The sequence below is a fragment of the Panicum virgatum genome, chromosome 2K (assembly GCF_016808335.1).
Source record: "Panicum virgatum strain AP13 chromosome 2K, P.virgatum_v5, whole genome shotgun sequence".
Taxonomy (NCBI): Eukaryota; Viridiplantae; Streptophyta; class Magnoliopsida; order Poales; family Poaceae; genus Panicum; species Panicum virgatum.
Window position 1 is genome coordinate 3,117,424 of NC_053137.1, and position 26,488 is coordinate 3,143,911.

A 26,488-nucleotide genomic window follows, 5' to 3' on the forward strand; every position below is an offset into this window, starting at 1 on the left:
GGCGAGGGTACCGGTAACCTTCGGGACGGTACCGGCACTGGCCCGGGACGGCGACGGTGGTGGGGAGCGACATGGTGACGCTTCCCGTCGGCCTCACGCTAACCCTAGATCGGTAGGGATGTAGGAGGGGTTGGTGGCGTCGGTCAACATTTTGATGCGTGCCCCGGCACCCCTCCAGTTCTTATAGCGCGGGCGACGGGGGCCCACCAGCCATGTTTGGCTGGACGCCCCCGATCAGGGCGCAAATCAAGGGATTGGCCAGATCATTGGATCTGGCCGTTGGAGATCGATTCCAACATTCTCCCCCTTGATCTCTCATTGTTCTTATTTTTGTTCTGTATCTGAGTTTATCCATCCCATCACAGATCAGTGTATAGGGCGTGCCTTGTCATGACAATTATTACTGTCAGATTAACAGCCACAATCACCTTTCCGGTCTGAAACAGATTCTTATTCTAGGGCCCTCTTTGTCCAAGAATCATAGGATTTCCCTTAAACCCATGCCGGCTAAGTGTTCTCTGAACACATTGGGTGGTAGGCCTTTTGTAAACAGATCCGCTAACATCTTGTTCGTTCTGATATGTTCTAGACAAATAGCTTGATCCTGGACATGCTCCTTAACAACATAAAACTTGATGTAGATATGTTTGGCAGCACCACTCGACTTGTTGTTATGAGCATAGAATACTGCTGGCTCGTTGTCGCAGTATAATTTCAGTGGTTTTTTATGCTGTTGATCACTTTCAATCCGGGTACGAATTTCTTTAGCCATGTGACCTGCCCCGAGGCCTCATAACATGCCACAAATTCAGCATACATCGTGGAGGGTGCTGTAACTGACTGTTTGGAGCTTTTCCATGATATTGCCCCTTTTGCAAGAGTGAAGATGTATCCAGATGTGGACTTTCTATCATCTGCATCTCCTGCAAAATCTGAATCTGAATACCCTTATATCTCTAAAGTTTCTGATTTTCTATATGTTAGCATGAGGCTAGTTGTGCCCCTCACATAGCGCAAAGCTTTCTTTACCATTTTCCAGTGCTCTATGCCTAGATTACTCTGGTATCTGCCAAGTACCCCGGTAACGAAACTTAAGTCAGGGCGTGTGCACACTTGTGCATACTGTAAGCTTCCGACAGCTGAAGCATAAGGCACTGCCTTCATTTGCTCGAGCTCATACTGGTTCTTGGGACACTGGTGTTTCCCGAAACTGTCGCCCTTGACTATTGGAGCAGGTGTGGGCTTGCTCGCATGCATACCATATTTCTTTAATACTTTTTCTAAGTATGCTTTCTGTGATAATCCTAAAACCCCTCTTCTTCTGTCTCGGTGAATCTCAATTCCTAAAATGAACGAAGCTTCCCCAAGATCTTTCATATCAAAATTCGAGGACAAGAATTTCTTTGTCTCCAGTAGTAGATTAACATCACTGCTAGCTAGCAGAATGTCATCCACATACAGGATAAGGAAAATAAATTTCCCGTTCTTGAACTTCGCATAAATGCAATTGTCCTCTTCATTTTCTTTAAATACAAACTTTCTAATTGTTTCATCAAATTTGAAGTACCACTGCCTCGAGGCTTGCTTCAAGCCATAAATCGATTTTCTCAAGCGGCATCCTAAATTTTCTTTGCCTTCCATGACAAAACCTTTGGGCTGTGCCATGTAGACATCTTCATACAAATCTCCATTTAGGAATGCCGTCTTCACATCCATCTGATGCAATTCTAAATCATAATGTGCCACTAAGGCCATTATTATTCTGAAAGAGTCTTTACATGAGACCGGAGAGAAGGTCTCATTGTAATCTATTCCTTCTCTTTGCGTGAAGCATTTTGCCACGAGCCGCGCTTTATATCTTTCTATGTTCCCTTTGGAGTCACATTTCGTTTTGTAGACCCACTTGCAGCCTACTGTTATGGCTCCTTTGGGAATTTCTTCTAAGTCCCAAACTTTATTGGTATTCATGGATCTCATCTCATCTTCCATGGCTGCAAACCATTTGGATGAATTGGCGCTTTTCATGGCTTCTTCAAAAGAGGTGGGATCACACTCATTTTGTATTTCTTCACTATGATAGACTTCATAGTCTTTAAAATTAGCTGGTTTTCTAGTTCTTTGTGACCTTCTCGGGGCCACTGCGACTGGTATTTCTTGCACAGGAGGCTGTTGTTGCTCCCCCTCATCCATGGCAACGGGTTCTATTTGGTCCTGAGGAACAGGGTCCTCATTTCCATTTGATGCCACGCTAGGAGGACCAACAACAGGTGGTGCCACCGCACTTTCTTGCACTGCAACGTCAGGTAGACTGACAATAGTTGTTGGCATTGCAGTTTCCTGCTCTATCGGTGCCACAACCACAGGTAACGAGAAATAAGGCTCTTGAATCATCGGAGTGGGAACGTATACCCGCTTCTCCTCAAGGTCGATTCTTCTGGCTACCATGCTCCCCCTGATCATTTGATCTTCTAAGAAGGCAGCGTGTCTTGTTTCTACAAACTTCGTATGTCTGTCGGGACAATAAAAGCGATATCCCTTAGACTTTTCTGGATAGCCAATAAAATGGCAACTGACTGTCTTGGAATCTAGCTTTCCAATATTTAGATTAAACACTTTGGCCTCAGCTGGACAGCCCCATACACGAAAATGATTAAGCGAGGGTTCTCTTCCTGTCCATAGTTCATACGGTGTTTTCGGCACCGATTTACTTGGCACCCGATTAAGAATGTAAATTGCGGTTTTTAATGCCTCCATCCACAAATTAATCGGTAGCGTGGAGTAGCTCATCATACTTCTGACCATATCCATCAGGGTACGGTTTCTTCTTTCTGCTACTCCGTTCTGCTGAGGCTCGCCCGGTGTAGAATACTGGGCAACTATGCCATTTTCCATAAGGAACCTTGCAAAAGGTCCTAGATTAGATTAGTTAGATTTAATTGAAGCAGCTTTACAGTTATTTGCTTTATTTACCAATATCTGGATAGATGCAGATCCAATCTGACACCGGGACTTGATCGGCTCTTTAAAGCCGATGCAAGAGTCATCCCGGGGAGCCGACCACGGCTCAGACTTACGTTTCCATGTGTTTGTGTATGCAGGCAAATCGTTGCAAGCACGTTCACACCTTCCTGATCGGGTATAGGTCAGGTGGCACGCCCGACATTCTTCGGAATCTCCGGGTGCGTGACGGAATTGTGGGCCGTTGACGAGGGGGCAGTGCCTGCCAGCGCCCCAGCGACCTCCCGGCTCTTCGTGTTGCCTGTCGCTGCTCGCCGGTGGGTTTCGACCGACAACACCAGTTCATGAATGACATTCACATAAGTCATAGTATTAGAGCCTCAAATTTGAATTCAAAACTTTGTGAGGACAACAATAAATGCATGTATCAATTTAACGTTGGTCAAAATTAAAACATGCGATATTCTGTACATTAAATCTAAATCACCGTTGGGCAGAAAAAAGATATAATGTATATAAAATTCTGAACAAAAATTATAATATTGCAATATCAACTTTGGTGAGAAATTACAATATCATAATATACTGAAAATTCTGAAAATATAAATTCTATATGCCTCTATATCAATTATCTCGTTGGTTCAAATTAACATAGAGACAAAATTAATTTTTTGCAGCGAAAACATGTAGAATTTTAAAAATTTCAGAAGCATAATTCTGTAACATTCTACTCTAAAAATAACACATGTTGGTGCAATCATTTGTAGAGAATCAAATTCTAAAAAAATTCATCAAAATATGTTAAAAATGCTTCTGAAAATAAAAAAAGAAACAAAACAAATTCTTTAACTGTTCTTTGAGCCCGCGGCCAAAAACCGGCCCGCGGCCTGCTAGGCGCCGCGCGCCCCTCGCAGCTGGGCCCTCGGCCCAGTAGCCGACGACCGGGCCGCGGAATCGGCACGGCGTGGCGCGCCGCGAGCGCCCTCTTGGGCCTCATCTGGCCCGCGTTGCTGCCGGCCGCTCCTGGCCGTCGATCTGCACGAGGCGAGATCGGACGGCCGGCCACGCATATCGCGCGAACAAAACTCCGGCCGGCGACGAGTGCTGAAACCCTAGCGCCATTTCTTTTCTCCTCCCTCCCTGTTTCTCACGCCCGAGCGAACGGCGGCCATGGCGGCCCAGGAAAGTCGGCAGTGCGGCGGCGCCCCCGCCGGTCCCCTCGCCGGCGCGCGTTCAACCGAGTGGGAGCGCGCCGCCGTCGAGCGGACTGGTGGTGGTGCACGGGCCGTGCGCCGGTTCTGCATGGCGGACGCGGCCCTGCGCGCGGATGCGCGACTGCGAGCGGCGGCGGCCGGTTCTGCGCCGCACGCCGGCGAGCCGACGGCAGCCGAGGAGGTAAGTCCCCCCCCCCGGGTCGGGTTCTTGATTCTGCAGGTGGGTTTTTCTTGGGTCTAGGGTTAGGGTTCTACTGTTCTTGTTCAATTCGAGATCGAAACTCGATTTCTTTCATCTCCTTCTACTTTTTGAGCATAGATCTGAGTAAAACGAACCCCAAAAGCCTCGATCTACAACTAGATCGGCGAATAATACCATTGTTAGATTCTAGTCTTCTCGGTTTCTGGACTAGGATCACATCTAGTGTACAAATCGAGTCTAGGGGTACACATTCTGAGTAGATAATCAAGAGTTCATCCCTAATCTAATACAAAATAGAGTCAGAGAGAGAGAGCTGGGTGAGAAGGGACGCAGACCATCGGTGGCGGGTGCCGCGGAGGAGGAGTTGCCGCCGGGTGCCATGGCGTCGATGGAATCGAGGATGGAGGCGAGGAAGTCCGGGTTGGCGAGGCGCGGATCCGGCGACGACGGTGGGCGGCGAGGGTACGGGTAACCTTCGGGACGGTACCGGCACTGGCCCGGGACGGCGGCGGCGGTGGGGAGCGACGTGGTGGCGCTTCCCGTCGGCCTCGCGCTAACCCTAGATCGGTAGGGATGTAGGAGGGGTTGGTGGTGTCGGTTAACCTTTTGATGCGTGCTCCGACACCCCTCCGGTTCTTATAGCGCGGGCGACGGGGGCCCACCAGCCATGTTTGGCTGGACGCCCCCGATGAGGACGCAAATCAAGGGATTGGCCAGATCTTTGGATCTGGCCGTTGGAGATCAATTCCAACATTATGACCTCGGGGTGAAGTCTGGTGCCAGGAGTCGTGGGAAGGATATAGGTGATACCAAGGTAAAAGGTCCAGACCCCCTTAACAAGCAGCTCAAATGGAGGACCTATGCTTGCACCTTCTCTATTATCGCCGGCAACTACTTTACTGGTATTGATCATGATGATCTGAACAAGGAATGCCCATACTACAACCAGGATCCAGTGCCGTTTGCAATCTGCAATCAGGTGAATCCGGTCCCCATTTGAGACAACGCTGCAATCACTCTCACCGGCGCCCATGGAGACAATGGTGGAGATGACAGGCAAGAACAGGGTGGTGGCTCCGAGGAAGACAAACCTGGTGAAGCGGTGGTGGCGGTAACGCTGGCCATAGATGCCTATCCCGACTATGAGTCCAGCCAGAATGACACCGGCGAGCTGCAGTGCGTTCACACGCCACATCTTCTTTTCCATGCTCTTGTGGAATGAGGACACCAAATGCGGATCGCATGTAATCTGAGAGGAGCTTATGGTGGAATTCCCTCCAGCCATGGGCCAGCTGATTTCCAAATGTCGAGGTTAGATCGAACGAACAAGCTGTTGGCTCAAACAAGCAAGCATACATAAACCAGTCAGTGTTCCTCATGCAGTCTCTTCTTAATTCTAACCAGATCAACAACAGAAATGCCCACAAGTAGTTTACCGTGTAGTGGATGATTATGATGCCCGGCTCAATCCTGCAGTTTCATCTTTATTCTTTGCTCCAGTGCGATGGCTTCCTTTGACATGCTTTTTTTCTGAATGTGCTTGCTTTTGCAGCTTTGCCTGCTCCCTATCTTTGCATCTGATGCATATATGTGATTGCTGGCAAATATGTTCCTTTCTTCAGAAGCTGCCCGTCGTGGTCGTCGTCACAGAAACTTTTTTTTGAGAAAATTTCTTCTATACCATCAAAATTTATACACATCTCTTCTATGCCATTGAAAATTATAAGTTTCCCTAATTGCCATCAGTTTTAATTTTCCATCCCTTAGCTGCCAATGACGTTAGATTTCTTAAAACATCACAGACTATACCTTTTGTGTACGCATGGCCGTCACCTTCCCTCTGTTCGCCCGCGATATGAAGGCCGCGTCTGTCCCTACGCCGCCGCCGGCCCCCAACCACATGCCTGTCCTCCGTCCAGTGCTTCAGGCCGCGTACGTCAGTAGCATCGAAGCCATCCGCCACCTTGAACAAATCCACTACCTCCAAAGCTGCACGTTGTAGCCAAGTCTTCTCAACCTGCCACTATATAAGAAGTCGTCAAAAAAGACACTATCATAGGAGAAGCAATTTCTAGACATGTCTCCTATGATTCATTGGAGACGTGTATTAACAACCTACGTCTCCTATGAGTCTGCTGAAAACTTCTATAATTAATTCGTGTCTTCTATGTACCTATAATGTAGACACGTATTGTAAACCCGCGTCTCCAATAAATTCGCTAGTAGCCACGGATTCTCAACGCGCATCTCCTTTGTGAGGTACAGATGGAGACGCGTTTTTAAAAAAACACGTCACCTGTGTAGTCCGGACCTGAACTTTTTTATGCAATATAGTTAAACCCTATCACCGTATCGCGTCCGTAAACCCCCACCCCATCCCCTTCTCCCTCGGTCTCCTCTCTCCCGAGTCTTCCGCCTACCTCTCCCTCCCGATCCAAATCCTCCCCCATTCCTCATCCCAGATCCACTAGTGTCCAACCCTAGCAGCTGGTGGCGCCGACGGCCGGGCCATCCGACGAGCGGCCGAGAGGCAGGCAGGCGATGGGCGAGCAGCTCATGGAGACCTGCGTGGGCGCTCGCCTCTCTCCGCGCCGGTGGCCTTGCCTGGGGCGGCTACGGCTACCGGCGGGGCCCCAAACCCCCCGCCTCCTCTAGCGCCGTGGGATGCCGGTGCCGAGGTGGACTCCATGGAAGAAGAGTCCATGGAAAGTGACGACCTTGACGATGGCCCTGAGTACGTCGAGGTCTGGGTGGAGGAAGGGGATTAGGAGAAGGCGTCCCAAACGGCGTTCGTCTACCTCGAGCCTCTGCTTGGCGCCGCCAATCCCTCACCGCTGATCCGTGCGGCCCTCTTCAGCGTGGCACCGGATCTCAGATACCAGCTCATTCCCTCCTCGCGCGGGATCATGCTCCTGCGTTTCTGCTCCGCGTTCGGATGTGAAGTGGCAATGGGTTTGCAGCCCATCACCTACAACGGCACCACGGCCCGCCTCGAGCGCCAGGACGAGACCGACAACCGCTTCATCTGCATGCCCTATTGGTTGGCTTTGGTGCACGTCTGGGACTTCCCGGAGGAGCACTGGGACGAAGGCAAGGTGCGTGCCGTGTTTAGCTGCATTGGTTCGATTATGGAAATCGATTCGGAGTGCCTCACCGGGAACGACTGCTCCTCCCTCCGCTTCGTCATCGAGCTGGTGATGCCCCGGGTGCCGTACCGCATCGGCATCCACCCTCGCAGCGGTCGTGGAGCTGCCGTCCGCATGAATGCCATGGAAATCTGGCCCAGGGCGGACCAGTTCGACGGAATGAGGGCTTGGATCCCCTTCTTTGGGCCTCCTGCTGCTCCGCAGGGGAGAGATGGGCCGGCCGGGGGAGCGGGCCTCCTCCCGCAGCCGCCGCCACATTTTGGGCTGGCACCCCCACCTGCCCCACCTGCGCCAGCCCAAGCCAACCCCCTCCACCCCGGAAAACCTATACACCTTCCGGAAGGAAGTTTCTTATCAAACTTCCACTTTAAGATTGGTGCTAGAGTTAAAACGGACAACTGAGATTCATGCGAGCGGGAAGAGGGGTGAGCTCCTATGAACAGTAGATGACAGGTGTTAGGATGACATTGGCTGGCGGGTGGGAAGGTTTAAATTGATTTGCAATCTTCAAACACATTTTTCTCTCAAATCATGACTTCGTTTTCGATTCTGTTTCGACCAATATGCTGTTTAGAATTAATGCAACAAAACAAGATCTCATATGTATATATTTTACTTACTTTTATTACCTAAAAAATCAACATTTGAAATGTATTACTTCAACATTTTGTGGATACCTATTCAACATTTTGCGTATATTGTTTCAACATTTCAAGTTTAAGTGTTGAACTTGTTTTTTTAGAATGTTGAATTAGTTTATGTAAAATGTTGTATTTAATCTTTCAAAATGTTGAATATACAAGAAATCAGAAACAAAATAGTAATTACAAATAATGTATTGCTCATGAATATTAGGAAACAAAAGCAGAAAAGAACATTCTGCTGGGCTGGATAATAAGTGAGAATCACTGCATATCCAACAACACATAAGGGAAAAACCGTGATAATGTGATTGATTGGACGAGACCGTGAAAGCAAATATATGGGCCTCCTCCTGGGCCGACTGCAGGCCGTGCGATGATGAAGCTTCCCATCACACGGAAGATGTATAGGGATGCCCCCTCCACCCTGCTTCCTTCTTTGGTGCCGCTATCCTCTGCTTTGGGTTCGTGAACGCCTACCCCATGCCGCGGCTCCCTGCTTTCCCAATCATCCTACGCCTGGCCGCCACTGCCGCTTCACCGGTGCCACGCGCCCTCTCTGCGACGCCTGCGCTCCTGCTCACCTGGCACCAGGACACCACCACACCACTTGTGCCACCCCCATCCCCTGCGTCCTCGCACCGCTCTTCTGCCTAATGCTCGCTGCCTGCACCGCCTCCACCTGCAGTGCCACCGCCTTCGCCCGCCCTGCCATCACCGCCCCCGCGTGCTGTTGCTGAAAGGCGCACTCGCAAAGCAAAAGATACCCAGGTGGTGGGAACGAGGAACAGTTCCCGCCTATCCGCCAAAACCAACGGGGCGTTCGTCCACTCCACCGCCAAGGCCACCCAACTGAAGGCCCTCAAGGAAAGCTTGGCCATGTGCTCCAAGCTTGTGAAAACGCACATCGCCAAGAAGAATCTCATGCACAAGACCAAGCAACCCATTGGAGCTGCCGACCTCAAGAAGCTGGCTGAGGCTGTTGGGCTGGGCGCAGCTTCTGCGCGTGCTCTTGACAGTGTTCTTGCGGTCACCCACAAGACTGCTGCTGCTCTCGACAAGGCGCTCCACGATGCCACATGATTGAACTCAAGGGTACCGTCGTGCGGATCGCTTTGCCCTTCCCTGTTAGCGATAGCACTAATTCGCCTGTCGTTGCTGTCTGTTGTGCTGGGCTGCTTAGGCTATGCAGCTCTAGCCCCTCTTTAGCGAGTCGTGTCGTTGCTGTTACTAGTTACCTGTCCTCGTTGTTAGTCTATGGTTCTGTTAGTGTCCTGGCCTGCTGCCATGGCGGCTTGGCTGCGGTCTTAACCGCAATGATATCCTGGTGTGTTCAGTGTGCTGATGAATGCTAAAGCTGTTAAGCTTTCCGTTCTCTCCTGGAACGTGTGTGGTCTGGGTGATGCTGACAAATTTAAGGTTGTGCGCGATCTAATCCAGTCGCTTAAGCTAGACATCGTTTGCCTACAGGAAACCAAACTACGCACCGTGGAAGAACGCAGAGCTCGTGCGTTCCTCCCGCCAAACCTCTCGCTCTTCCGTTGCGTCGACACGTCTGGATCCCGTGGTGGAATCCTCACTGCCTGGGATCCTCAGGCAGTCCTTTTGCACTCCTTCATGGCTCGAAAACACACTCTCTCCCTGGCGTTCACCTCCACCACGTCTGGCGCCACGTTCACCATCATGAACGTGTACGCACCATCAGATCACCGAGACACGCTGGCTTATCGCCGCCCGAATTTCGGGGAACTGGGTTATCGCCGGGGATTTCAACCTTACCAGGGGTGCGAGTGACAACAGCAGTGGGGCCGTTGACACTCGGCTCGCTGACGCCTTCAATGACTCCATCCACAAGCTGGGACTTATTAACATCCCCCTGCTAGACAAGTTGTTCACCTGGTCAAACCACCGCGACTGTCCGACCCTTGCGCGACTTGATCGCTTTTTCTTCAATGCTGAGATGAGCACTGTTTTCCCCAACTCTACACTCGTGTCAGCTCCAAAACCAACCTCTGATCACATGCCCATTCTGCTCACCATTTCCACCTCCATCCCGAAACCCAACATGTTCCGCTTCGAGAATGCTTGGCTCCATCACCAGGACTTCCACCCGTCTGTGCTCCCGGCCTGGCATGAAGGTGTCTCTGACGATGCAACTGGCGCGTTGGTTAGCTCGCTGAAAATAGTTTGGTGCGCGGCAAAGGTTTGGGCCAAGCGCATGCGCGCTCCTCCAACTCTCCACCAAAATTGCAAGTTTGTTATTTACATGTTTGACATCCTTGAGGAAGCACGCAACTTGTCCGCAGGAGAACAGGTTCTGCGCCATGAGTGTCGGGAGCGTCTGGCGCTCTCCGTTCGAGAATGGGCCGCGTACTGGAAACAGCGCGGCAAATTCCGTGCGCTTCGCGAGGGGTACGCCAACACCGCGTTCTTCCACGCGCATGCCTGCGGGCGGTTGCGCCGCAACCAGATCCACGGCGTGGAGTTTGGCGGGGTCGTGGTGACCGCTCATGATGCCAAAACGCACGCCCTCACGGCGCATCTCCGGGGCCTCCTCGGCGTCGTCGAGGACACCGCCTGGTCGTTCGACCTGGACGGCCTCTACCGCGACGCTGCCTGACCGAATGTGGCAGCCATGACTGTCCCGTTCACTGAAGGCGAGGCGCGCATGGCCGTGCGCGCCATGAACCGCAACAGCTCCCCCGGCCCTGATGGCTTTGGCCCAGGCTTCTACGCCGCAGCCTGGCACGTCGCCGCGCCCACGGTAATGGCCTTCGCTGAAGCTTTTCAGGTGGGAAATACAGACCTGGAACGCCTCAACTGTGCATACATCGTCATGCTACCAAAACACCAAGCAGCTCTGAAACCCGGGGATTATCGACCTATCTGCATGCAAAATTGCTTCCTCAAGATTGTGGCGAAGATGCTGACCACGCGCCTCCAAGTCGAGATCCCCAGCCTCATCGATCCTGATCAAATGGGCTTCATCAAAGGGCGCTCCATCTCGGAGAATTTCATGATTTTTTTATTTTTAACCTTTTTTTAATAATATTTTAAGTTTAACCCGTATTGGTTTTTATTTGCAGGGCGTAGCCCGTTTGGTCGCGCCAGCCCGCATGGCGCGACAGATAGCCTCAGTCGCGCCAGTGCATGTGGCGCGACAGTGTGCCACGCTGGAGGCCTGAGCCAGTGTTGCGCAGCGACGGCGATGACGTGGCCCTCCCTGTCGCGCCACATGCACTGGCGCGACAAGCCTGTCGTGCCATGCGGGCTGGCGCGACCAGGGTTCACCAAACCGGCCGAAACCGGTCCGGTTACCGCGGTTACCGGTCTAACCGGCCCGGACCGGTTCCGGTTCCGGCCGGTTTTAAATCGGCCCAAATTCAAATTTTAAATTTGAATTCTAAAAAATGGAAAAATCCCAAAAAAAAACCTTAAAAATACTTCAAGTTGCGACGAATTTAATGATGTCAAATTTTTTCAAATATTCGTTCATTTAGTATATTTTGCGAGCATTTGAAGTTAAACAAAAAAAACGTGCATACAAAAATATACAAATACAATGTAAAAGTAGTACAAAAAAGGGTTGGAGGGTTCATTTAGGCTAAAACATGTTATACAAACATTCATTTAGTATACTTTGCGGATATTTGAATTTAAACAAAAAAAGAAAAAAATTAAATTTAGCGTGTTACCGGTCAAACCGACCGGTTACCGGTCAAACCGACCGGTAACCGGTCAAACCGGACCGGTAAACCGGTCTAACCGGCCGGTTAGCCGTTCGAAACCGGTATAACTACGGGTTTTGAATTCAAATTTGAGTTTGATCGGTTTTTACCGGTAACCGGTCAAACCGGACCGGTTAGCCGGAACCGGACGCCGGCGGTTCGCTCCAAACGGTCGGATAAAAAAACCCTGGGCGTGACAAGGCCGATGTCCTAGGCCCGCGCCGGCCTCTTCTCCCGCACCCTCCCTTTCTTTCCCTCACTCCTCCCTGACCAGAGCAGCAGCAGGTCTCCGCCGGCCGCCCCACCCCCCAGACCCCCCAAATCCGGCCTTTTGGGGGGGAGTTGGGGGAAACGTTCCCCACCCTTCCCCGAAGGTATTGCTCCTATTTTTTCCTCCTTTAACCGTGCACATTTGTAGATATTAGGGATTCTTGGTGATTAGGGTTTGGTTCTTGATTTAAAAAATAATGTCGTAGTTGATAGTTTTCTCATGATTAGGGCTTTAGATGATGTGTAGATGGTACTCTGCTCTCGATTTGGACGTGAGGTAGTACGTGCATGCATCGATTAATATGATTTCTAGGATTGAGTAGTGGGATGTTAATATGGCTTTCACTCATGGATACTAGGCACCGTGAAGAATTGTTTTTGTAGTTCATCTAGATTGGTGTTACCAAAGCCATCTATTAGCATTGCTACATGGTCCAAATCCTAGTATGAGGACAAGTAGAGTTTTGAGAGAGAAACAATCCTAGTTCGTAAAAATCTGATCATCTTGTCATGGTTGGTTCAAGATCCATCTAGTTGTTCTTATGATAAGGTGCAAGGTCATGTCATGTAATACTCGTAATATTGTTTCAAGATCCAAGGGTTGCTAGGCAAAAGTAGGGTTATTAGATTATAACATCTACCAAAGTCTTAGCTAATAATGGATGGTTGTTTACTTATCCTCCCTCCATTTTTTTTACACATCATATTAGGTTTGTCCTAAATCAAACTTATCTAACTTTGACCAAATTTATAGGAAAGATATAATATCATCTACAATACCAAATTTGTTTCATTGAATCTATTATAGAATATATTTTGAGACATATATTTGGTAGTATAGATTTTGAGACATCTATTTGTGAATATATTTTGAATTCGGTCAAAGTTGGATTGAGTAGTGGGGATGTTAATATGGGTTTCACTCATGGATACTAGGCATGGTGAAGAATTGTTTTTGTAGTTCATTTCTTTGTATAAGTGATGAAGGTACTCCGATTTCTTTTTTGTTTTAGATGGACGAATTAGTTCTGGTTTTTCATGGTGGTATGGTTAAGGAAAATGGAGAGTTTGAGAATATGGTAGAGGATATCGAACTGTTCGATAGTCCTCCATTGTTAAAGGATTTGGTAGACCGGATGGTTTCAAAACATTCATGTGGAATTGATGAAATATCTCTAAGGGGTAGAATTGATTGTAGTAAAGCTAGAGCACATTATGTTTTGATGACATTGGAATCTGAGATGCATTGGAGAAAGTACAAGGATATAGTAGCTCGTGCAAATGTGGTTTGTTTAGAGGTGGTTGTTGAAATAACCCGTAGAACAAGATTAGAAGAACTAGTTGGGATAGTAGATGAAGTTCCATTTCGTATTGAGAATATAACTAAAGAGTCTACTGTTGTAGAAGTTGTCCCAAATCTCACTTGTGCTAGTGAATTTGTTGCGGATTTTGATATGGCCGTCGCTTGCGATCATTTCGACAATGGTACCTTCGAGGAGGAGGATGAGAGGGGTGCTGGAGAGGATGATGATGTTTCTTTAGGTTCAGAGGACAATGAATATGATAGTAGTGATGATGAGGACGATGATGAAGGCACTGGGGAAGAAGAACCGGAGGGTAATGCTAGGGCGCCCCAAGCAGAGCAGGAAAATGATGATGGCGACGGATCCAGCCCTAGTCATGAGGAAATAAGTGGTGATGAGGAGTGTAGGGATGGGGCAATGGGTCGGGCTGTTAATAATGCTGAGGCACGATTTAGTTATACCGCTGAAGAGTTGCGCATGATGAAGCTAACCCACGTTGAAGTCCCGGCGGTTTCAAATGCTAAGGATCTTAGTAGGATCCATAGAGCAATTTGTGACTCATATGTATTTGAAAGCGAGTCTGTCATTGATAGTGACAGTCCAGAGATTCGCAAGGGCATGAAGTTCAATTCACTTCCAGAGTTGCAGTTTTTTTTGGCTGATTATCCAGTGCGTCAACATCGTCCATTTAATGTGGTTCATTCGGACAAGAGCGTACGGTACGATGTGCTATACAAGCAGGGGTGCCTATAGGGTGTATGGGCACGGATTGTTAGGAGCACGGGTCAGTGGAAAATCACCAAAGTCAGACAGCCTCACACATGTGCATCCTCCAGACCGAAGCAAGTTCACGCATAGTGCACGACACGTTACCTAGCACATCGCATTCTTGGTATTGTTCGGAAGGACAGCGACACATCCGTTCCTTCGCTTATGGAGTCAATTTTCGGCATGTGTTCTTACCGGGTGAAGTACTCGAAAGCTTGGCATGCAAAACAGCATGCTATAGCTCTTTGCTGGGGAGATTGGCTAGAGTCATATGCAAGGGTGCCCAGAGTCTTGATGGGCATGTCATTATACAATCCAGGGATTACATGGTTCATACACACGGGAAACATGATGCTTCCTCACAATGGAGTGTACAAACATGTTTTACAAAGGGTGTTCTGGTGCTTTCCCCAGTGTGCTGAATCATTCCAGCATTGTCGACCTGTGATCCTCGTGGATGCCACATTCTTGATGGGTAAATACAAGGGGACACTAATGATGGCAGTTGCCGTGGATCCAGAGAGGCAACTAGTTCCGTTAGCATTTGCTTTGACCGAAGGAGAAAATAACAACAGCTGATCCTGGTACATGAAGCTGGTGCGGCAGTATGTCTTGGGTCCCTCCAGATAAGTTTGTATGATTTTTGACCGGCACCATGGCCTCTTAAACTGTGTTAAAGAGCACATGGATGGATTTCCCCCTCTTGTGCATAGGTGGTGCATGCGACATTTTGCAGCAAACATATGGAGGCGTCAGAAAAAAAAAGGAACTAATTGGGAAACTAAAGTTATTGTGTTCAGTGCGCACGGAGAAAGCTTTTGAAGAAAAACTTGCTGATTTAGAAAAGGAAATGAATGACACGGCCAAGGAGTGGCTGAAAGGCGAGATGGTGGACAAGGATAAATGGGCTCTTGCTTATGATGAAGGGGGGAAGCGGTATGGTATCATGACCACGAACAATGCTGAGTCATTAAATAATATTTTTAGGGGTATTCGGTCAAGACCTGTTGCAGGCATTGTAGAGTACTCCTTCGAGAAGTTGAACGAGTACTTCGTCGATAGATGGGGTAAAGGCAGGAGTTTGTTGGATAAGGGTGGACAATGGGGACTAATAGCGGAGGAACACCTGAAGGATGCTGAGGATAGATCGGTGAACCAACTTGCAGCGCCTTACGGCCCTGAAAGAATGATTTATAGTGTTAGAGGTGCAGGTGGTAAAAATATAGGAGGAGAGAGTCATGGAGGATGCCATTACAAAGTGGACCTCAGATCTGGCGAGTGCGCTTGCATGACACCACAGCTGTTACACCTTCCATGCTCGCACCTAATAACGGCATGTAGAGCTCGAGGACTTTGTTTCAGAAGCCCCACTTATTTGAGTCCGTACTACGCTCGGTCGAACACAATCAACATATGGGAGTCCAGTTTTGAGCCTTATCTCGATCCGTCCCAATGGCCCGAGTACAAGGGACTAGAGTACGTGCCGGATGCGTCGCTATTGAAACCAAAAAAAGGAAGGAGGTGAAAGAAAAGGCTCAAAGTTGACATGGACGAGTCGCAAGGTCGGGCTAGTGCGGACTATGGCACCGGTGATTTCGATGAGGACAGGAGCCAGAACCGTTGCTCCAAGTGCCATAGATTTTGTTCTTGGTGCAAGTGTAAGAAGAAAAAAATCTAAACGAAAAAGAACGACCACAACAAGCGTTAGAAAGAGGACTAGGCATATCACACGGAGAGAGGTACAATAGTTTGTGCTTAGCACAAATATTAATATATACATACAGTGTTTTGCTTATCATTATTAGTTGGGTTTGTCTTGGTCTTTATTTTTGTCTTATACTCATCAAGTTTTGATTCATCATTGCAGGATGGTGCACCCCACGTTCCCCCTACTGGAGACGTTCTACGACTCCAAGCACCGAGCACACGTCCTAGTTGACCGTGGCGAGGTTAGTATTACTGTTTCTCAATAGTTCAATTTAACTTTTTAGCTGCCTGTAACGACTCATTTGTTCCCATATTAGGTGTTGGTGCCCCTCCTCGCACGTATCCACTCCCCCCTTCGGTGGGATGAGCGGTATGTGCCGTACCTTCGCCAGGCTGGGATGCTTCCTCTTGCTCGAGTGGTGTGTGCGGGCCTCCCAGCGATGGATGCGCCTCTGCTAACTACTTTTGTGGACCGTTGGAGGCCGGAGACACATTCTTTTCATTTACCTTGCGGGGAGGTCAGCATCACTTTGCAAGATGTGGCGATGATTCTTGGGCTGCCTTTAGAGGGAATTGCAGTGACCGGCATTATACAGACTGATGGCTGGAGAGAGATGGTAGAAGCACTGATTGGGATTCGGCCTCCAGAACCACCTGAGGGGGTCAAGGACAGGAAGACCTCAGGGGTTAGCTCGGCTTGGTTGAGGCAGAATTTTAACCATTGTCCTCAAGGAGCACCGCAGGAGGCTATAGAGCGGTATGCTCGCGTATGGTTGTGGCACCTGTTTGGAGGTTTTCTGTTTCCTGATGGTTTGGGAAACACGATTTCATGGATGATACTTCCAATTCTGGGCCAGCAGTGAGAGAACATTGCTCAGTATAGCTGGGGGTCGGCAACTTTAGCTTGGATGTACTTGCAGCTTTGTGACGCATGTCGGCGGATTGCTAATGATTCAAACCTAGGAGGTTGTGCATGCCTCCTGCAAATCTGGATTTGGGAGCGCTTTCCAGTAGGCCGGCCGTACCGAGGCGAACTAGAGGTATTAATTAGCGTTGCAATCTTACTTTTCGTTGGCGGGACATTAAATGATTTTTGGATAACCATAATTTTCCTCCTTTTGCAGCCGTGGCAACACCATGATGAGGAGTCTAGGCCCACCGTTGCTTACTGTTGGAAGAATGTGGGAGCTGTAAGAGGGGATCCTGCACGCCGCTACATGCGTTACATGGACGACCTAGACTGCCTCACTCAAAATCAGGTTATAACCTTCATACCGTTCTGTAAATAAATGCTTCTGTCTACATGATTTCTAATGCGTACGTGGTATGTAGATCTTCTGGACACCGTACAGTAGAGCCGAGCGGGACGAGTTGGAACTGAGTGATATTTGCACACGCGATGCCGAACTGTGGAGGACTTGCGTGCCTTTGATTTTTTTTCTTTGTAGTCGAGATGCACTTGCCGCACCGTGTCAAGAGACAGTTCGGCAGATTGCAAGACTTCCCTCCGGAGGGAATTTCGACGTCCCAAGCTTTGCATAGGTACATTTTATGCCTTCAAATTCATTTCTCTTTACCAATATTATTTCACTAATACACCGCTCTTATGTCAGTATTGACAGGAAGAAACGATACACTGAGAATGATTGGCGTGTCAAACATGCACAGCCACTGGCACAGTGGGAACAAAGGCAAATGATGCATCCGGAAAGTGGACCGGCACATAGGCACAACCATTACAAGGAGTACCTTCGGTGGCTTCATTCAGTGGCTAGAGTTTCAGTCAAGCCACCACAATCCACTAAACCTATAGAAGACCACGCGGACACCGACGATGATGATGACATCATCAATGCGTACGATGATATCACTCGTGGAGGAGTTCAGCCCAAACGGGCCCTTTGCAGAACTACATGGTACATCACGCTCTTTGTTTGACATTTCCTTACGTTTGCACATTTTCAATTATTTTTGGACTAACTGAATTGAAATAGGCACAACAACTCGGACACCTCGCTAACGAGGCTGGCGTGGCAATGGCTCATGCAAACGAAGGAGACAATGTCGGGGGGGACTTTAGGGCATTTGTCGAGGTTACTATCTTTCCTTGAATCCGAATGTAACCGGTTATCTGAAATATAGTTCAACGGGTAATGACTCACATATTGCTCTTTGATACAGAGAGTCCGTCGGAGCTGCAGGCGGAAATTGCATGGCTCGGCCAGACGAGGCGTTTGGTCCACAGGCCTCTGGTGCGCGAACTTCAAGTGCACGTGGCCCTACTTCCAGCATACGGACACCGATTCACTACGGTGCCACAACCGCTACAACTCCTGGGCATTCCGGTTCGAGAAGCCGTTCAAGGACCACTTCCAGGACTGGTTCACGTGCCTTGTCAAGGGGCAAAGCTATCCAGTCATCCGAAGGCAGTGAAGAGTCCGACCGCCAAGGCGACTCAGAAGATGAGGACCCAAGCTTTCAGGTGCTTAGGATGTCGCAGATGTTTGATGCTCCCCTAGGAACGCAGACTCAGGGTGAATCGAGTCAGGTAAGCATGTGTAATTCAAATGTTTTAACTTAGAGGTGATACTGCATCATTATAAAGAAAATGTGATATTGTACACATTTTTTGTCTTCAACATACCTCCATATTATATATTTTTGTGCAGGCACCTCAGGATGCACCCGCTTCTCCTCCGCGTCGCCGACAAAGGCGTTCTCGTGACCACACCGATGTTGGTAGCGTGAACGTGCTCCCAACAGCTCCTGGAAGGCAACTGCGCCCCACCGACCCTTTCAGCCCTGCCGAGCGTGGACGGCGCCGTAGATGAAGGAGCACGGACACTTTGTTCCTAGATGTATTGTAAAAATGCTACCTAGAACCTATTTGTGCTTGTCATGAACTATTTTTGCTTCTCATCAACTCTTTGTGTTTGACATGGACCACTTTATGTTGTGATGGACTACTGAAGCTTCTAATGGACTACTGAAGCTTCTAATGGACTATGTGCTTGTGTGGTGATGGCTCTCTATTTCTTTATATTTTTTCTTGTGTGGTAATGGACTGCTATTCAGTATTGATGTGCACATATTTGTTTCTTGAAAAATATTTTTCCAGGCAACATGCAGGAGCTGCATATTTCTTGCCGTGAAACTTTGTTTTCCTCCCCTCTGTTTCTGATGATCTCATCACAGATACTCCAGTTTGCAGCATGTTGCCTGTTTGCTTGCTATAAGGTGAGTTTGGAGACCACACAGAATATCAAACAACTTGCATGGTTTGTCCGCCCGAATTACACATTTTTTATTGCAACTAACCCATGCAGTCAAAATAGCTCCGGATTTCGGAAAGTTAAGGGAAAAAGTTCAGTAATTTACAATCGTAGAGTCATTCACTGCGACTTGAGAAGGACACACCGGTAGCTTGTTAGTTTGTTTTCTGAGGAAGCTTCCCCCTGTGACTCAGTTAGTTAGAACAAAGGCTGCACCACGACAGGAACTATGGCCTCATGTTGGATTCATCGAGCACATGACGGTAAAGCCAAATGTCTCTAGCAGTTCATCTCAATCTATAACGACCTCAGCTCATCATCACCATGACAACACTCACAGCAATGGCGGCCACACTCACAGCAGCAGAGTTAGCTGGCCGAATTCTGTGCTTGAAGCGCCATTCCGGGTGGCGCTACAAACGTACTCTGTCGCGCCATTTGGAGTGGCGCGACCAAAGGGATCTACCACGCCACCAAGTCAAAAATGCAGTACTTACTGGGCTTGGGCACACAATGGCGCGGCAGAAGGGATCTATCGCGCCAACACCACTGGCGCGACAAGCCTACTTTGTCGCGCCATTGTGTGCCCAAGCCCAGTAAGGACTGCATTTTTGACTTGGTGGCGTGGCAGGTCCCTTTGGTCGCGCCACTCCAAATGGCGCGACAGAGTATGTTTGTAGCGCCACCCGGAATGGCGCGACAAGCACATAATTCGGCCTTGCTGCTGCCTCTCGCTGCTGCTTGCTTCTGGTGCTGCGGCATTCCAGGTGAGTTAGAGGCTTAGAGCGGCCCTTCATTTCAACATGATCTGAAAAAGCAAAAGTTGGAACATAACCTGAAAATGAATGTGCTTGGAGAAGACCACCAAAATAATTCTTTGCAACAGGATACATCTTCTTAAATGACTTCTTAGCATAGAGGAGCATAGTTCCAACATATGTGAACTAAGAAGCTAGCGCTTGAAATCAATTATAGCCTTGCGGGATCTTTGACGAGAGCATCAATTATAACCTGAAAAGATGACAACCAAACTAGTTTTTAAACTAAAGGCAGATACACGTGTGAAAAAGAAAGGCAAGATATTGCACTGTGTACTAATGGAAACTTGGTCACCAAAGTTCCAACCCTAAAGAGATTGTGTAAGATAAAAATATATGCACCAATGAAAAAGTATAGCTTTAAACTTTGGCGTTCAAACATGCATGGAAGGTATAACTGGCGGCAGGACAGCTGCCAAGATGCATTAGAGGAAATTTTTTAGATAATGGAATTTTCCGGCCTCTATGATTTAACGTACACAGCCTTCAATTATTACAATTTTTTCAGTTTCAAAAGCTAGAATAGTAGGAGAACCAAAAAAATTTATTGCAATGATACTTAACTCATATATAATACCATCAGTTGAAAACAAACAAACTTGGGCACGCTTCATGCCACAATTTATGCATCTGTAGTTGCGACTGTAATCTAAAATAGTTGTTCAATAATGGAGATGACCCATCATTAAATTGCACACAATACAAACTAAATAAATTCCTAATTTCATAACCATACAATGTTCGAAACTACAAATAAAGTCGCATACACATACGACAACCACATGAATAGGTAAAGCACATAAATAGTCCAGCAATAAAAAAAGTCTGTCACACACATAGTCCAATCATATATAGAGTCCATACAAGTATAAATAAAACAAGCTAATCAGAGTCGCCTTCAATCAAAAGCTCTCCCCAACCATCATCATCTCCATCATCTTTGACTACAGCTTTCCCCTTTCTCACCTCAATTTGGGACACTATGACCTCTACTTCCGCTGCATTCATTGCCCACCACTCATCATCATCTCCATCATCAGGAACATGGTCATGCTCAGAAACACTCTTCCCTTTGTCCTGGGCAGGTAAGTCTCCTACAATTGACTTCATTGCCTCAATTTGAGTACCTCTAACACACAAAACCTCCGTACTCGCGGATGACACATCCTTCTCAACGTTGGGCACCTTGTGTGGCAGATCGGCAACTAGGGCCTGCATTGCCTCCATCTGAGCCTCCTGAGCTAAATCCTCCATCTTTTCCATTTCTTCCATCCTCTTGTTAGCCTCCAATTTCTGAAAATATTCTTCCCATGAACCCTTTGGGTATATAGCTTCCGTATCAACAATAAAACCTTTCTTTGCTCTTTCCTCCCTTAACCTCTGCCTCTCCATCTCCTCCTCCTTCTTTTTCTTCTCATAATTTGCCAAAAGCTCCCTATCTGTGAGGGGCCGTGGGTACTTGCTTCGGTTCCTCCTCCAATAAACAATGCAATCCTCAAGAGTTGCCTTTTCTGCTGCCTTCTTTCCAAACTCACGCCGTAGGCCTTGGAGTACAGGCCCTGACAGAAATGACTCAAGGGGCAAAATAACTTGGTAATCCTTCCTTATCTTCAGTTTTCTATTTATAGTGTCTCTAGATTTCCAAGGCTCTTTTGTTCTGCCCAATTGCAACATTAGCTCATACCGGCCTTGGAACCACTCCCAATCACATGTCCTTCCCTCTTGAAATTTTATTAAGAGCCAAACATTCAGAAATGTTAATATACCAAGTACTAGCACAATGACAGAATCATAAGGAGTTTCAACTTTGTGGTTAATATACGAACCCAATACTCTCCGTAGCTATTGTCACAGTAATATCCGTAGCCAAGCTCAGAAGGAACTACGCCTTTTGTGGGCAGAATACCACACTTGCATCGAAGACTAGGAGTAGTTGTACATGGCCATGGCTTCTTCCCACTCTCAAATTCTCGCACTTCCTCTTCTGTCGGCCAATGAGATCTAGGACCATAAATATACTCATTGAATTCACATGGCGACCATCCATCCTGCATGACACATAACATTAGCCACATAATTACAGCAAAATTAAAGAATCAATTCTACATTACATGACACTTACTCTATTCTTTAGCGAGCATCTAAAAAAGGGAGTGAACTTTGGAGGGACACCAATATTAGGCCTTTGAAGTTTGGCACGAACACCGTAGTGACATTTGGGAGGATTGTTCACACGATATATAGCAGCTTCTTGCTTCTCTTCCTCTGTCATAGGTGGGGGATTTGGTGGTGGAGGGACTCATCGTCTAAACTCATTGTACGCCCACGACTCTGACTGATAATAAGGGAACAGCTGAATTCTAGGATCGAACTTATCCGGACCATCGATCCACTGAAAAAAAACAGTGGCACGGATTCAATGAATCATTCCACTTGCATATGTAGAATGCTCTACCAGCCGTCTTGGGATGCCTCGATTGCTTCACTACTGCCACCTGATTGCCCGGTTCACATCAACAGAATGGAACTGGAAGGGCAGGAGGGACTGGGGCATCCTCATCACTCTCAGATGGGTACTGTCCACCACCAAGCAGCTTGTACCAGGCATCGCTCATTGCCATGTGTACTGTAGATACAAAAATTTCATTGCCATGTGAATGAAACAAAATACTTATGGAAACAAAAACAAAATACTTATGGAATAAAATTATGGAATATGTAGATTCGTAAAACTATGGAATAAAATTACATGTAACTCATATTAACATCCCCACTACTCAATTTTAGAAATCATATTAATCGATGCATGCACGTACTACCTCACGTCCAAATCAAGAGCAGAGTACCATCTACGTATCATCTAAAGCCCTAATCATGAGAAAACTATCAACAACACCACCATTTCTCATATCAAAAACCTAACCCTAATAAAAAACCACCAATAACTACTAATGCACATGGTTAAACGATGAGATATTAGGGGCAATACCTTCGGACAAGGATGGGGAATGATCCCCCCCCCCCCACTTTTCCCCTCAAAAAATCCGAATTTGGGAGGATCTTGGGGGGCAGCGGCCGGCGGCGTCGCCTTTCCTTCAGCTTTGGTCGGGGAGGAGTGAGGGAAAGAAAGGGAGGGTGGGGGAGAAGAGGCCGGCGCGGGCCCAAGACATTGGCCTTGTCGCGCCAGCCCACATGGCGCGACAGGCTTGTCGCGCCAGTGCATGCGGCGCAGCGCTGGCTCGGGCCGCCAGCGTGGCCACACTGTCGCGCCACATGCACTGGCGCGACAGAGGCTATCTGTCGCGCCATGCGGGCTGGCGCGACCAAACGGGCTACGCCCTGCAAATAAAAACCAATACGGGTTAAACTTAAAATATTATTAAAAAAAGGTTAAAAATAAAAAAATCGAATTTCATATATGCGGTGGAGCTAGTCCAATGCTGCCACCGTCGGAAGATCCCCACATTGGTGCTCAAACTGGACTTCGCCAAGGCATTCGACTCGGTGGATTGGGGGAGTTTGGACAGGGTGCTTGCCGTGAGAGGTCCCCCCCCCCACTTATCGCAGCTGGATCAGTAACATTCTCACTACGTCCAAGTCTGCTATCCTGGTTAACGGAATGCCCGGGCCGTGGTTCTCCTGCAAGCGCGGGCTGCGGCAGGGCGACCCCTTATCGCCCTACCAATTCCTTCTAGTCGCCGACGTTTTGCAACAGCTTATCAAGCAATCTGGGACTGTGCACCACCCCGCCGAACCCAGTCTGTCATGCCCGGTTATACAGTATGCGGACGACACCCTTCTGCTGGTGCGTGCGCACACCCACGATGTAACAAACCTGAAGAACATGTTAGACAGCTTTGCGGCCACAACTAGGTTCAAAATCAACTACAACAAGAGCACTATGGTTCCTATGCATGTCTCGGCTGGTCTGACGGAGGAATTGATTCAAATCCTTGGTTGCAAGCAAGGGGCGTTCCCCCAAACCTACCTGGGGCTGCCGCTATCCAACACGAAGCTACCGCTGTCTGCCTTTGCTCCACTGATCTGCAAATCAGATAAGTATCGGAGTGGCTGGCAGGCTACACTCTGGAACCCAATGGGGAGGACAGTTCTTGTGAACTCTGTTATGGACAGTTAGCTGGTGCATGCTATGTCTGCCCTGCTTCTTCCCCAAGGGTCCTCGACGCGTTGGACGCACGGCGGCGCAGTTTCCTCTGGGCCGGCGATGAGAAAGTTAGTGGTGCTCGGTGCCTCGTCGCCTGGGAGAAGGCTTGCCAACAAAAGGAACAGGGCGGCCTTGGGATCAAGGACCTGGCCATGCAGAACAAGTGCTTGTTGCTGAAGCTCCTACACCGACTTTAGACCCCAGGTGACTCGGTTTGGGGGCAATGGGTGCGCGCCAAGATCAACCTGGTCACGATGGATGGCGAGGTCGTGGGCGCACACTGGCGTGATCTTGCCTCCCTGTTGCCAATGTATCGGGCTGTCACAACTTGTGAGGTGCGGGATGGGCTCTCTACGGCATTTTGGGAGGACCGCTGGCTCTCTATGGGAACACTGAAGGATCTCTTCCCACTGCTATACACACACGCCACCACCAAAGACATCACGGTCGCCATGGCTGTGGAAGGCGGCCTCGAACGCTACCTGGTTCCGCGCCTCACTGCTCGGGTGGCCGCAGGGTTGGAGCAGCTCCGCCAAATTCTGACTCGGGTGCGGCTCCACCCCGGTGACGATCGCAGAAGCTCGCCACTCTGCGATGCCGAGGGGGTGCTGCGCGCTGGACCTGCCTATCAGCTATCCATGGTGGCGGCAGGGGAGCCACCGTGCGACTTCCACGCTTTCGTCTGGGGGAACAGAGCTGCCCCGAAGGTCCAGTTCTTTGCTTGGCTACTCGTGCAAGAACGCATACAGTGTCGAGCAAATCTCCTGAAGAAGAATGTGGTGCAGGGCGCAACCTGTGAAGTATGCCGGGCCGGCGTGGAAGACTGTGACCACCTGCTCTTCAGATGCCCATTCTCTTCTAGTGTCTGGACATCGCTTCATGTCGACACAGCGGGGTGCAGCGTGAGGCATCTGTGGTGTGTCCCTCGTCCGGACGCTGTGCCGGAGAAGTACTACAACTGTTTTATTCTCCTCATATGCTGGCAGCTGTGGAAGCACCGCAATGGTGTGATTTTCCAAAGCTTGGATCCCTCCCTCGTTTTTGGGCGGACTGCATAGAAGAAGCGAAGCTCTGGCCGAGCAGGTGGCTGCGTGCAGATTGCTGTGTAGCTGAAGCCGGGTGCCAATCCATGTCTCCCATGTAGTACAACCACCATATATTTTTCAGTTTCTCTTTCAAAAAGTGCTCAAACTTTGATGTAAAAGCATTTGGCTTCCTCAAAGCCCCCTCAATATATCAGGTGGGGGACGCTCCCCCCCCCCCCCCCCCCCGCCCCGTTGACCCTCAAAAAAAATGTCTAGGTTTATTATTATTTGAACTGATTACTAGCATCATGCAGTCTCTGACTCTCTTCCTAATTCAGTAATTCTAACCAGATCAACAACAACAGAAATGCCTACAAGTAGTTTACCGTTTAAGGTGGAGAACTAGCTATCTGGCTGGCGCAAATTCGATCCGGCTGCCTGCTGCTGCGCCCGGCCGATCGGTATAACGTGTTTCCTTATGGATGGTTACCACACATTTCCTTATGGATCGGTATAACGTGTTTCCTTTATGGTCCTTGCTTTGTGCTACGCTAGCTGTATCAATTTTGATCATTAATTCGAGGTATTAAATAAAGGTAATTTGCAAAATTAACTCCACAACTCTTGCGCTACTTCGTGAGACGAATCTAATGAGGCCTTTGACCGCACGTTAGAGGATGTTTACTGTAGTATTACTGTAGTCAATCGTGGATTAATTGCCGTCATTAGATTCGTCGCGTAAAGTTGCATTCATCTGTGAAAAAATTTTGCAAATAAACTTTATTTAGTACTCCATGCATGCAAGATTTTTTTTTAGCGCGAGTAACGCACCGGAACCAAACGGAGCCCATGCCTTGCTCCATCATATCCTGCAGTTTCCACATCTTTATTCTTTGCTCCAGTACGTTGGCTTGCTCTCACATGCTTTTTGTTTTTTCTGAATGTGTTGCTTTTGCAGCTTTGCCTGCTCCCTATATTTGCATCTGATGCGTATATGTGACTGCTGGCAAATAAGTTCCTTTCTTCAAGCTGCCCGTCGTGGGCGTCGTCACAGAAACGCCAGGGGAACAAATTACTGTTTTCCATTCATATTTGATTGAGGATTCAGAAAATGGAATCAACAAGTTCATCTACGATCTTTCTGCATGGACTAATAGTAATTTAAGTGACATATAAATCTTATAAGTTTATTAATGATTTTAGGATCAGGGCTAATCAAGATGATAGGGGTCGTCCGACCTTGTTCTTCTTGACTGTAAAGCAAATGTGG

At 48.4% G+C, this 26,488-nt stretch overlaps 2 long non-coding RNA genes across 2 annotated transcripts; both read left to right on the forward strand.

Annotated features, from left to right (window-relative positions):
• The first annotated feature begins 17,070 nt into the window (after positions 1–17,070).
• On the forward strand, positions 17,071–17,569 carry LOC120695842. Its single transcript, XR_005683918.1, has 3 exons — positions 17,071–17,197; positions 17,271–17,480; positions 17,552–17,569. It is a non-coding gene; the product is annotated as an uncharacterized LOC120695842 (long non-coding RNA).
• Positions 17,570–18,168: 599 nt separating this feature from the next.
• On the forward strand, positions 18,169–18,858 carry LOC120695843. Its single transcript, XR_005683919.1, has 2 exons — positions 18,169–18,486; positions 18,608–18,858. It is a non-coding gene; the product is annotated as an uncharacterized LOC120695843 (long non-coding RNA).
• Positions 18,859–26,488: the final 7,630 nt, after the last annotated feature.